The sequence below is a fragment of the Camelus bactrianus genome, chromosome 2 (assembly GCF_048773025.1).
Source record: "Camelus bactrianus isolate YW-2024 breed Bactrian camel chromosome 2, ASM4877302v1, whole genome shotgun sequence".
Taxonomy (NCBI): Eukaryota; Metazoa; Chordata; class Mammalia; order Artiodactyla; family Camelidae; genus Camelus; species Camelus bactrianus.
In genome coordinates this window covers 120,003,237-120,018,188 of record NC_133540.1, presented here as the reverse complement: position 1 = coordinate 120,018,188, position 14,952 = coordinate 120,003,237, and positions in this window count along the sequence as shown.

Here is a 14,952-nt window from a genome sequence, read left to right as displayed (position 1 = left end):
TTTAAATTTTTCACTGTATATAAATTGATCCTGCCACTGACATGATTATGCAGGGGAGAAATGTTGTTTTCATGTAAATATAATGTTCTGTATTTACATGACAAAATGCCAAATCCTCTCTGCTATCAATCCAATCCCTTCCTAAACATGTTTAATACTTTGTAGCAGAAACAAAGATTCATCATATGCAGAGCAAACTGTATCACCATTTTTGAAGACAAGTGTGGATTCTATGCTAAAAATATATGTGTGTACTCTGATAGACCCTGAAGACACAGAGATAAAAGGATGATCATTGTTCTCTACAATTTCCAAGTCTAAAGACATGTAAACAGGTAACATAAAATCATAAACACTACCAAAGTGGTCTGAATGCTACAAAATCCAGTTCCAGGAATGCCAACCTCTGAATCAAGCTATCAGATAAAGCTTCCAGGAGGAGGTGGAGATGATGATGATATTTGAAACACAGTAATACCTACACCACGACCTTTTCATGGCACTTTCCAATGGAAAATTTGCAACTTTCCTGGACCTCATTATTACTTGCATTATTTGAAATACAGGGAGACCAGGCTTGGCCTTTGCACACGATCATTTCCCTCAATTTCAAGCAGTCCTCTCTGCTGACAGTAAATAAGGGCTTTGAATGCTGTGAGCTGGTTTTAGCTGCTGTAGGTTTTGATGAAACAGAGTTTATCCTCCTCTCTATTCCTTTAATCTTTGGTTACATGTGTATTGCATTTGTGCTATTCCTGAACTTGATGGTATCAAATATTATTGGCCACTCTTGTCCAAATACAGTCAGTTCCTCTTCATAGACACCCAGACCTTGTCAGTATAAGGCAATGCTTTCAACCTGTGGTTCTCAAACCAGCAGCACCAGCCCCTGTTAGAAACATTAATTTTTTGCCCTCATCCCAGACCTACTGAATCAGAACTTTCTGAGGTAAGGTCCTGGGGTCTGTGACTAAAGAAATCCTTCAGGTGATTCCATCACATGCTGAAGTTTGAAAACCAATGCAAAAGGAAATCTTTATTGATTAAAACCTGTCCCTACACATCTGGTTGTCAGGGCTGCGAATTGATTGAAGGATGTTTTCTGGCTCTGTCTTAACTAAGGAGTTAGGGTAAGAATTAAGAGAGTAAGTGATCAGAAGACTAAGTTGTAAATCACAAGCACTAGGGCACAAATGCTTTACACGGGTTGTAATTGAGAAAGCACTTAGAGAGATGAAGAAATATGCCATTGTAGCCAAACCCAGATGTCAGTACCTGGAAGAGCACTTAAGCCTGCTTCTTTAGACTCACCCAAATGCATTTATAGATCCGTGGTACAAGTGTCTATGCCCATTCTATACAAAATACAGTCCACTCTCCAGCAATATTGGCTTCATCTGGGAATTTTCAGAACTAAAGAATCTTGGCACTTCATCTCAGACTCATTGAATGGGACCTGCTTTCAAACAAATTCTCCAGGTGATCAACTGTACATAAAGTTTTGAGAAGCAGTAGTCTAATCTCTTGTGCATGGTACATGGTATACATTGCTTCTTAATTTTGAATGGATGAAAGAATGAATAAAACTTGCCATAAATCATTTAGCCTTTAGTCATTAGACAGAAACACATGTAATACAAGTAAACACTCCTCTAGCACCTACTATGTGCCCATCTTCATTTAAAAACGTCGCATATGTTGATTCATGTAAGCCTTATAACAACCCTATGAAGTAGGTACTGTTATTATCCAGACTTTACACAAAGGGGTTGAGTCACTTGATCAAGGACATTCAGTTAATAAAGGACAGAATTATGATCCAAATTTTACTGATTTGTCTCCTGATCCTGCAGTAACCTTAAGGCTCTCTCCCCGATTCTCCAAGGAGCAGAGAGTCACAATGCCCTTGATTTGATTAAAGAGTTGTGTTGGTCTTGTAGAACCTCATGACCAGACTTATGGAAAAGGGGGCCGATTATGTCCAACTAGCACCCTTTTTCCAGAGTCCTCATGATTTCTTTTAAAAGAATTTCACTAGAAAAACTCTGCTGGACTCTTAGGCCCCCTAAGTTACCTGACAGGTGAATCTGGGATAAAGAACAAGGTTCTTCTGGCTCAGCTCCTTCTGGATTCTCTGGGCCCTCTCTGTCTGTAGGGAAACCTGATCACTTTCAGAAAAACCCAGGGAAAACACCTGCCTCTGGTTGTGAGGCCTGTGGTTCTCCAGCCCTGCTTAGGATCGAGGGTTAAGCTCTGCCCTCTAAGGACACCTGTTGTTGCTGGGGATCTGAGCCACATTCTTCAGTCCACACCTCACCCCCATTATCAAAGATATTTTGGCCTATATTTCTTCACTGAAGATAGTCGATGTCTTGATAGGTTCTGGAATCAAGCATGTGTCTTTTCCCTCTTCAAAACCATTAAGATCCATACACCAAGGGAAGCGAGACTGCCTTTTCAGAATTTTCAGAGCAAAAATATGATCACCATAACAGCCATAGGTGAAATCTAATTCAATTGTTTCCATATAATGAGGAATTCAGGCTTCTGTGATGTTGGGCGATCTCTTTCCCCTACCTGGTCCATCTGGAAAGGTCCCGCTCCTCCTTTGAGATGAGGACACCTCTCCAGAAGGCTCCTTTTGTCATGAAGCTTTCCGTGGCCTCTCCAGGCCCACTGTGTGTTCCTTCTCTGGCCCCTCAATGGCCCGTATAGATACCTGTAGTTTGCATGCCCAGAAGAGAGGCCTTGAGGATGAGGGCTACTTACTCTTCTTTGAAAACAGCTAACACGGCTACGGCTGGGCACAAAGTGACCGTGAAATAGATACTCATTCAATGGATAAATGGATGCATAACTTGGACTTGCGAGGTGAACAGATTTTGAAATTAAATGTGGATTAGTGCAATCTTCGCACACAGGAAAAGAAATACCATAGAAATCCATGAAAGAGTAACTGCTCTGAGTTGGTTAAAAGCCCAACACCAAATTGAAATATAATTGTGTTACTTTAGAATAGTTACAGAAAATATGGTGATTTATAGCCTAGAATTTTGGAACAGCATCAGACTGATAAATTTAAGGCTTTTGGCCCAATTTACATACTCACAGGAGACAGAATATATGGTCACAGGAACAACTCAATCTAGTCTTGCTCTGCAGCTTAGTGGATGGCTTTAGGCAACTTCCTGAGATGTCCAGGTAACCTGGCCTACAAGTTGCTCAGTGGGAAAGTGCACACTGTTCCCTTGGGGAAAAAATGGTTCCCATAGGAAATTTGAGTAGTTTCTATGACTCCTCCTCCTTCTGATCTGATTTGCCTTGAACTTGCACAATCAAGGGAGGAAGGGCTGGTTATGCAACTCCCTGTCTGAATTATCACAAATTTGAAGTTGGCAGGATTTGAATTAATGACGTTTTTACCCAACTGCGTTCCATTTCAGCTCCTCCAGATAAAGTGCACTGTGGAAAATTTGGAGGTGGACCAGAAGTCAGCAACTAAAATGATTCAAGGTTTGACTAATATTCCTTCTGAGGAAAGGCTAAAGGAATGGAGTTTATTTAGCCTAGAGGGGAAAAGGCTAAATAAGAAATTAATACTAGTTCTCAGGTATATGAAGACGTGTGTGAGTGATAAGGAACAGATTCCCTTACTTCTAATGAGTCCAGAACAGGAGGAAAGCAGCTTAAGACACGGGAAAACTGTTTGTCATCCCTAGGAGACTTCCAGGCTTTACAAGACTCATAACACTGACACCTTAGGGATCGGTCCAGTGGATGTTTTATAAAAAAATCTAAACACTTACCTTCTTCCACGAGCTTTTCCATGGGCTTCTGTGAAGTCTGGTCTGGATGCAACTGGGCTGGACTGAAATGACCTCTCGGCTTCCCTTCCAACCTGGTGATTCCATGTGATGAAAGGTCATCGGGCTGAATTGATTAGAAAGTTAAAATTGCACTCCTGGATCAGTGAATTCATACTGCAAGAGAGAACCTTTCCGTTCTGAGTGGCCAGTTTGAATTTCATCCTGTTGGCAGCGACCCAGAGTTACACCCCATTGCCCGTGCAGCCGGGACACACGGCACCCTCCAAAGTAACAAGCCTCGTTGGCATTGCACTGAGAGTGTTCTATCTTCCCTTTGGAAAAAAAAAAAAAGTTTCAGGGCTGCATGAACAACCACACTGCAGCATCTTTTAGATTTATCTCAAGTGCTAAGACAGCAAAGCCTCCACAACAAAGCATCATGCCCCAGGAAGCAAGACAGTCAAGGCTTTAACCTCCAAGGATGCCAGAAGCCCGGAAATAAACATGATAGAATCAGAACAGGGATTCCTAGAGCATGAATGCTGAAGGTAAACATGAGGGGCTTGCGGTCTCTATACTGTCTTCTAAAAGACAGGACAGTTGCAAACCAGGGATCTGGAAGAGCTAGCCTAGTAAACGTAACACTGAAAAGTCTTCTTGAGAAATTCACGTTTTCCCCTGGACCTGAAATCAAGGTGGCATCCCTGACTCCTTCCTTTCTCTCCACAGCTTCCTCCCAAATCCATATCCGTTCCTCACCCAGCCTTCAGCTTCTTTGTTCTACCCAGCTCCTGAGCGTAGCCCCTTTTTGCATCCTTACTGCCACCCCGATCGATCTTCTTTTCAAGTATCAGTGGAACCCTTGAAGTAACTTCTTCACCAGTCAGCCTGCCTTTTCCACCCTTCAAACCACTCTGCAAACAGCAGCCGGAATTTCTAAATTGCATATCTAATCATATCACTTACCTGCTTGGGGATCCTCAGTTGATTTCTCCTGATTTCCAAAATAAAGGTCAAACTCCATTCCAAGAAGGCACGAAAGACTTTCATAGTCTTACTGGTGTCTACTTTCTTAGCCAGACTCATATCCCCTGTTGAAAAGAAATTTTCCTATTCTTCAGTGACTCCTGGTTTTTCACACCTTTACACCTTGACTCATGTTACTCCATTTGTGTTCAGTGTCTCTGGATCTCCCACCGCAACTCGCTGCTGCATACGTCACACAGACAATTTGTGTTCGTGTTTCTGTGAAGGTGCCACTTCCAACAGGAAGAAATCCTAAATCCCTCAGGGTGGTTCCAGGGCTAACATTATGGATTTCCACGTTCTCCTGACATAGAGCTATTTTAGTGGTCATTTCTATTTTTTCACCTGCTCAGAATCCATGCCCCTCTTTTCTAATTTTCTTTCCCCTGTGATGTGAATTCTTGGGTGCTTTGCCCTCCAGAGTGCCCTGCTTTCCCCTAGCCAACTGGTGAGCTGAGATAAAACTGGGCCAATTGAGCTTACTCTCTTGGAAACTGAGATCTTGAGTGGAGAGACATAAGGATGGAGAATGGTTAGTGCTGATTAATACCAGTGCTGGCAACCTGACAAAACCACTGATCGGTCCCTGACTTTTTATCATGGACTCCCTCTGGCTCCTATTCATTTGGAAGCCTTAGTTACTCAGATTCCCTTTTAGTACTGTGAGCAACTCCGTAGCCTTCAAATAAAATTTTAATTAAATTAACTAGAGCTGATTTCTATTGACTACAGCCAAAAAATCCTGACAGGTACAACTCTTGCAGGGCTTTTATTTGGCTCAAGTAATGGACTGTTTTCTCTTTAAGGGCAAGAACCAGGCACTTAACATCCTTTTATACTCATCATTTAATATAATGTCTGCCTTGTAATAGGTGCTCACAAATAACTGAATGAATGATTTACCTTGTGGAATGAACATGGGCAAGAAGCAGTGATTAATACCAGCCTAGTGGAAGGAGACTAATGTCTCTATTCTGGTTTACATTATTTGTCAATGACTGGGATAAAGATTTAGAAGGCATACAGATCACATTTGTAACTGGTATTAATTGGGAGGGCTAAAAAAATATATATATAAAATCACCAATCAAATCCAAAAAAGACATAAGCAAGTGAAAAGGATGAGATACATGTTTAAAAACTTTTATTGAGATATAATTCATATACCATAAAATTCACCTGTTTAAAGTAAACAATTCACAGGGTTTTTTAAGGGTAATCATAGACTTGTCAAAAACTAACTTTAGAACATTTTCACCACTCCAAAAACAAAACTCCATACTCATTAACTACCCCTCCCCATCCTCCACTGCAATCCTCAGCTCTCAGTAATCACTAATTTACTATCTGGCTCCATAAATGTGTCTTTTCTGGACATCTCATACACACAAAATCATACAACATGACACATCGATGACTGGCCTCTTTCACTTAGCATAATGTTTTCAGGGTTCATCCATGCTGTAGTATGCATTTACACTTCACTTCTCCCTTGCTGAGTTAAGTGTCTCTTTGTACAAATACACCGCGTTCTGTGTATCCATCCATCCGTCGACGGGCATTTGGGTCATTTCCCTTTTTTGACAGGTGTAAATAATACTGCCTTGAATACTCATCTACAATGTTGTGCTGCTGTATGTTTTTCTTTTCATTTGTGTGTATTAGAAGTGGAATCACTGAGTCATAGGGTAGCTTTATATTTAACTTAAAAAAAAAAAGCTACCAAATTATTTTGCAAAGTGGCTGTACCGTTTTACATTTCCACCAACAACGTACGATGGTTCCAATGTCTTGGAAAAATGTTTTGCCAATTTTTAAAATCAGGTTGTTATTTCATTATGAAATTGTAACAGTATTTTATACATTCTGGATAGAAGTCCCTTACTGGAAATATAATTTGCAAATATTTTTCTCTCATTCTGTGAATTGTCTTTTCACTTTCTTGGTGGTATCATTTGCAGCCTAATAGTTTATTAATTCAACTTTTTTTTTCCTTTCATCATTTGTTCTTTGGGTGCCACTTCCAACCTAAGGCTGTAAAGTCTTACTTTTATGTTTCCTTCTGTGAGTTTTACAGTTTTACCTCTCACATTTAGCTCTACGATCCATTTGGGGTTAATTTTTTGTATATAGAGTGAAGTATGTGTTCGACTTTACTCCTTTGCATGTGGGCATCTAGCTGTTCCACATCATTTGTTGAAAACACTATTCTTCTACCCTATTGAATTGTCTTGGTACCTCTGTCAAAAGTCAATCAAACAAATACGCATGGGTTTATTTCTGGGCTCTCAATTCTATTCCATTGAGCGATAGGTCTGTCTGTATGTCAGTACTGCACTACGTTTTGAAACTGGAAAGTGTGAATCCTTCAACTTTGGTCTTTTTCAAGATTGTTTTGGCTCTTCTTGGCCCTCTGCATTTCCATATGTATTTTAAGATCAGCTTGTAAACTTCTATAAAAATAAACAGTTGGGATTTGGATGAGTTATATTTTATATTATGAAATACAATCCATTTAAATACATAAAAGCATCATTAATGAGTAAGAATAGGGTAATTTAAGGTCCCTGTCAACTCTGGGATACCAGCGTTCTGAAAAAATAGCCATGTTAAAAGAGAATAAGTATCTACTTACACAAACACAAGTACTAAAAAATTATAATTTAATTTGTTTCTTAAAGTAAAAATTTCCTTTACCCTTTTGCTAGCACAAAGCTTCAAGCCTTTTTTTTTTTTAATTTGCCTATGGTTCATTATTGTTATCACCATCAAACATTAATATTTATAGCTATTTGTAATAGAGCCATTAGCTCATTATTGTGATTTTAGCTAACTTAAAAGGATAATAATAACAATTTCTTTTAGAGAGGCAGGAAAGCTTTCCAATCCTGAGAGAATGGAGACCAAGTTCTATTTCCCTTTATAGAATTAGCACCAAGGATGTAGTATCTAGCATCTAGCACTAGCAGACCTCAGACTCCCCGGGCTAAACCTGATGTATGAACAGGTTGGTTTGTAAGAGCCCCAAATGACATTCATTTCATTGTTCCCCTAGAGATGATTGCAATGCCTCTAAACATGTTTCTTAAGACCCCATCCCAATTCTTCACTGATCTTTTCTGAAAAGCCCAGGTCACCATCAGGATCCTCTTCTTGGTTATTAAGTACCATCTGTCATTTTCCTATTATTTAGCTCCAGCTCTATGGAGAGGTATATGAGGACAGCTCTGAGGACACTTCTATGCCATCAATCTGTGACGCTATTCCGTTCTCAAAGCTACTGTGCTACATTCTGTTGTGGCCTTTTGCTTCTCCAGGCGAGCAACCTTAATAATAATGAGAAAAGATTTTAATGCTACTGTTAATAATATTGATTTATTGATGTTCATTTCTATTCAATCCTTATTCACATCTTTTAACTATTTTTTAAAAATCAGTTATTTTTTCTTATCCTTTCTCCTTGACTTGCAGGAGTTTCTATTATATTCAGTACTAATCCAATATTGTCTTTTGATGTTGTGAATAATTTCCTCAGTCTGTTTGTTATCGTCAGCTTAATCAGTGGTTTTCTTAAGCAGATATCATTTATTTTTAAGTATTCATAATTACCGATTTTTCTTCTTATGTTTTAGCTTTGACCATCTTGTTTAAGAAGTTCTTCTCCACCCCTAGGGACAAATATGTCTCTTACTTTAATCTAAGAGCTTTATAGATTTTTCTTTCACGTTTAAGTGCTTAATCCCCCTGTGGAATAGGGTGGGGGCTCTTTTAATATGGTGTAAGATAGGGATCAAGATTTCTTTTTATTTTCTATAAATTGAGAAAATTTTCCTTCTTCAATGATTTAAACCAAATTGTGATATATAAATGAAACTTATTTTAAGCTCTTTTTCATAACCTTCCTTTGTTTATATCACACTGTTCATCTATTTTTTTCCTTTTTTTTCTTTTTTTTTTTTTTAGCGTTGACTTTGCAACATACCTTTCCAGAAGGAATTCTCTTTTGTTGCTCTTTTTAAAAACACCATATATAGTACTTTCGTTTCTTTTAAATTTTGGAATATATGTTTCAGCTCTGTCAAAATACTAAGTGGAAATATTGTTAGAGTAATAGCAAATCGATTGATAAAATTTGGAACCTGCCCCTTTATAAATTAATTTCAGTCATCTAATAACATATAGCAATCTTCCTCTTTGTCTTAGATTTTCTTTTATGTCAATTCATATAATTTAAACTTTTTCTTGTAAAAATATTTTGTATTCTTTGTCAGATTATTTCCTGGATACTTTATACATGGTTTTTATTGTTATTTAAATGTTATTTATTATATACTATTTTCTAGATAAATATTGTTAATAGGGAATGCAATTGATTTTTATAAATTGATCTTGTATCTGGTAACTCCACAGACTACTCAGGTAAGTCTAATATTTTACCTTAGGAGTAAGTTGGATTTCCTAAACAGATTGCTGTCTTACCTAAGTCCTAAACTGTGTTTGTACTCTTCTAGCCTTTACATTTCTTTCTCTTTTTTTTTCTTATAGCATTATTCAGGAAATTCAGTACTATATTAAATGAGTGGTTATAAAAATCATTATTTTATTTATAAATGTAAAGGAATTTTACTTAAATTTTTCATTAAATGAGTTGTGGATATTAATTATAGGACCTTTATAAGTTAGGGAAGTTTTATTCTGTGAGCGATTTTCTGAGTCTATGACAAAATAGACATTGAAATTTAGTAAATAAATTTTTGTACCTATTAAAGCAGTTGTATGATTAGTTCTTTATGTGATGAAAGATAAAATGGATCTATAAATGCCTTATTTTGTATTCTACTTATCCAGTTTTGAAATCAATATTATACTACCCTCATAAAAACTTGGGTGTCTTTCTTTTCTCAGTTTTCTGAAAATCTTTTATAAGATAGGAACCACCTGTCCCTTGAAAATATGGAAGAATTCAGCTATGAATCTATTCGGAACTTAGGCATCTTTGGAGGTGAGCCTGAAGTTACCATTTCAATTTCTCTAATGGTTATTGGTCTACCTGGGTTTTTATTCCCGTTGTTTTAACTCTGACTTTTTTATATTTTTATACAAATATCTCTCTTCTTTCTAGGTTTTCAAATATTTTAGTGTATAGCCATTACAATAATTTTTATTATTTCTAAAGCTTTTGCATATATATGTATATTTATTATATCTTTTTCATTCTGTTTTATTGATTTGTATATTTGCTTTTATTTTTTTCCCCTGGGCCACTCTTGCCAGAGATATCTTTACTCTAAGAATCCTTTAAAAAAATTTTTGTAAATATTCTCTCCATGTTGTTGTGGTTTATTTATTCATTCATTTATTAAATACATATTGAGTACCTGTAATGTGCTGGTCTTTGTTACAGGCACTTTGATATAACAGTGAATAAAGCAGACTAAAGCCCCTGCCTTCATGGTCGTTACATGCCTTGCTGTTCTCTAGATCCAGCTAAGGTTATAATTGGATCATTTAGCTTTGTTGGCTTTCTTCTTTTGTTTGTTTTACCCAACTTTTTACATAGGATGCATATGAATTTCCCTCTTAGAAATGCATTTACATTATCATTAAGGGCCAAGGACAGTATGTTTTAATTTCCTTTATGATTTTTTCCTTTACATACTTTTATTCTTAATCTTCAATTAATTATGCCTAACTTATAAATATCTACTAAAATATTATTTTAAACTTACTAATAGCTATGTCTTCCCCCATACAGAGTCCTTGCTTCTTAGGACATAAATGTAATTGAAGTCATTTACTCACCCACATGGTCATGGACATGCTATATCTATCTGTCTGTCTATCCCGTCTATGATTTCTCTTCTCATTTAAGTACTTTCTCCAAAAATATTCTCAAAGAGAGTGATGTGGGGTGAACCTTATGAAGACTGAAAATAGCTACAGTTGTTTATGTATATTTAAATAAGTTTTAGCTTATTAAAATTTTTAAGTTTGAAGTTCTCTTTCTCAACAGTTTGAAAATATTATTCCATTATCTTTCCTTGTTTTGCTATTGAAAAGCTTAATGTTTAATTGTTTTTGTCTGGGAGGTTTTAGCATATTTTATTTTTGCTATTTTTTAATTCTTGGCATTCACCACAAGTTGTCTATGTGTAGGGTTTTTGTTTGTTTTTTTTTTAATCTAACTGTTTGCCACTCTAGAATCCCTTTCAGATTGAGGTCTTTCATTATTTACTAGCTCTAGTAAATTCTCAGCCCTCGACTCTTAAAATATGTTTTCTCCATTTATGAGTTTTCTTACCTTTAAGGAATCATATAAAAATTAAAATTGCTAATTCTGTTCTTCATATCCTCCAACTGTTTACTTTTTCATCTCTCAGTTTCTTTCTGTGGTCTCATGGTGACATCCCAAAACTCTATATTCTAAGTCAGCAATCCCTTGTGGATGGATAGGTCTTGCTATTTATCCCTTATATTGAGTGTTTATTCTTAGCTCATATTTGTATTCTTTATGTGTGGATGGCATTGGGGTTTCCCCCACCCCGGTGTGCCATTTGCTCCCTTTATCAGTTAAAACTGCTTCTTGTGTCCCCCAAGATTTTTCACATTTTTAGAGTTGCTTTGTGTGTTTAAATCTTTCCCATGTGTTACCACCAGGACGTGCTTCAGGGGACAGAAGCATCAAATACTAATCCCCATTCTTGTTAAGAAGGAAAAATCAAGATTATTCTTTTGTATCAAGAGTAAAAAGCAGGAGGGGCTGTGAATTAAGGTGAATCCTAGTAGGATATCCCCTTAGCCAGGTGGGGTCTCTTCCAAGAACATCCCACCGTCCCGTCTTCCTGGGACTGCCTATACATTGACCACGTATGAAGCAGACGGAAGCCTGAGGAGAGTGACATAAATATCAAGCAAAGGGGAAATGAATTTCAACAACGAATAACATTTTAACTGAGAAACCATTATCACCTTCCAGTGGTCGATATTCTTATTTTATACCTACAAAGGCCGTGATTGAAAGATAAAGGAAAATATTCTCTGCTCTCACCCAGGCAGTCACCCTGGAGGGTTTCAGGAGGCATCAAGATTGATCCTTAGCAGTTGGAAGCCTTCAGAATTTGCTCTCTTTTTTCTTCTGTCTTCCTTCCTCTACTTGCCCTTATTTACACGCATGCGCACGCGCACGCGCACTCACACGCAAACACAGCACTTCTTTATTTCCCCCTGAATTCCACATTACTTGAAAGCGGATTACCTGTGAACAAGTCGTCACTACTGATTTTACTTTGTTTCCCACATTTTCTGCCATCTGTTGTTAAGAGCATCTCACTGTGCATTCCAAAAGAATACATAGTAAATATAGAGAAATGCGTATTTACTATATAACAGTAAAATATTAAATAATAGTATAGTATTAACATAATGCTATGCTATAATAAATTGTATACTAGGGTATATAATATGCTAACATATGTATATTAAAATAATAAAAGTAATATATTATAATAATGTAATATATAGTATAATATAGGAGCATCTGTCTTTCTTCCAATGCATATTCTAGGTGTGTTTGGGAACCTGTGTATTCATATTATAGGAAAACAAGGCGTGGAATTTTCAGTAGTTTTCCACTGTTGAAAGGGCTGTTGTTGAAAATCACCAGGCCCACATACTCGAAGCCCAAGCCAAGCACTTCTTCTGTCCTTTGAGGCATGTGGGAAGCACAGAGGGAGAGAAAATACGCAGAGCCAACCCATCAGCTACCAGTGGTCATGTGAATCTGACACAGGGTGTATTATGCTCTGCCCAAGTGATACATCTTTACTTTCCCTATGTTATGGGGGCAGGAGAAAAGGCAAAATACTAAATGGTACATGAGGCCAAGGGGTGATTGCTACCCTGGGTGCAGGCTAGTATTTCTGTGGTCTCTGTACAATCCAGATACTTTATAATCATTATTTTATTTTCTTTTCCCTACAACACTGTTAGATGCTGGTTATTATGAGACTTTTACAGACGGTGAGACTGAGCTTAATGACATTCAGTATCACCCCATTTTCACCAGTAACAATGGGGAGAGCAGATTTCCCAAGGAGCATGTCTGAACCTATTACTCAGTCCACTATTACACAAGAGCGAAGAGAGGATTTCTGCCCTAGAGCAGGGTTGGCACTTGATTAAATATGAAACAGCTTAAGAATACCTGTGATACCTCCCACCTGTAACTTTCCTATCTTATCTATTCCACGACCTTATCTTCCCCTTGGAGTACCCAGCCCCCTACCATTTAGGCATCTGATACTCTTAGCTTGTCTGAGTTTCCTCCAAGAGGACCATCTCACTTAGATGCTAGCCAAGAACTTGTTCTTTGTTGTTGTTGTTTTTTGCTTGTTTGCTGTTTAGATTGTTATTGTATTTGGTTTTTTGCCTTATCTAGAGGACCACAGATAAAGGATACATTATTTCTTTCCTATCTGATATTGTTTAATTCAAAGAAATGAATCTCTAAAAGTAGAGTTTCATTCTCTTGAACTGAAAACAGACCATGTAAACATTAAACTTCTTATCACCAAAATGAAGAGAAATCTTGCTAATTATCAATGCACCCGGGGTCCATTTGGCACCAGAAGCCCTAATATCGGAGATTATAAGAGAAAGTAAGTCAACTGGTCTTGAAAAAGAGTCCCTGGAGACAATCAAGGTAGAAATAAATCTCAAAAGTTTGGTGTGTGGATGTTTATCTTGCTAGATACCGTCAGTAGTTTTCTGTAGCTGCTTACTGAGCTGGCTTATGTTTAATTTGAGCAACCTTGTGGAGAGACCTGTTTAAGTGGCACTATCAAACAATAGCAGGAAGAGGAGAGATAAGAAGAAAGTATAAAAGGATTATTAAAGAGATGCTGGGGGTGGAATTTATCTCTCCAAACAAATCAGCGTGTTCTGGACTTAACAGAAGAATCCTGTAATAGGTGGACAGATAGGAAACTGTTATTTTCCAGAACTCAGTAGCATGTAAGTGGTTTTACTCTGATTTTTGGACAGCGAATTGGGGAAGGGAGATTGTGACTTTCAGATTACTATTTTTATAACATATTTTCTAAGATCCTAACATCCTAAATACTCTGATTTTTAAACAAAGGATGAAAGTGGAGGGAGGGGCAGGGGTTTGAGCATGTCTTCCCTAATTCTCCATCCATAATGTAGCTATATAGGAAAGAAATCTGTTGATCCCTTTTGCAACCCTAAGACATCTCACAGCAGCACTCAGATAAGCTTTGGCCAGTTACATCAATACAGTAGTTTTACTAAGCAGTCAGAGTATAAAAGAAAGAGAGTAGAGAGACTAATTATTAGTTAGAGGCTGAGTTTGGCTTTTATTGTCTCTGTTACCTGGCTAGACACAGTAAATTTTCAACATGTGTTCCTTGCATTTCTCTATCATGGAAGAGAATTAATAATGTGCATGTATTGATTTTTTATTTGTATAGCTGTTGAAACAAAGGGGCTGAAGTAAAGAATCCAGGATTCTATTTCACCAATCAGTTTATATTTGTTAAGAAATTAATACATAGCCACCTCTGTGGGGATCCGGAGAAGGACTATCAGAAACAGAGTGACCTTTCTTCAGGTACTTACAGAAGAGATGGGCTGACCAAACACACACACAACAATCAGGGCGTGGGGCAAGATGCTATAGCTTCGATTACTTTCATTTCCTTTTCTGTGTTAACTGGCATTACAAAATTATTGGAATCTTCCATAGAAATAAAGATCTAGCACAAAGGTTTGAACGACTAGCTATGTATCCAGTTACCTGTGAATTTCTAAAAATTTAGGTGGACCGGCTCCACTCTCGATGAAATAAATCAGAATCTCCCTGGATAAGTGTTACAGATGAAATATTTGAGCACCCCTCCAAAATTCATACATTGAAGCCCTGACTCCCAACGTGATGGTATTTGGAGATGAGATCTCTGGAAGTAGATGAGGTAATGAGGGTGGGGTCCTCATTATGGAATTAGTGCCCTTATAAGAAGAGACACCAGAGAGCTTGCTCTCACTGTCTATGCTCTCATGAAGAAGAGATCATGTGAGTCCATAGCAAGAAGGAGGCCGTCTG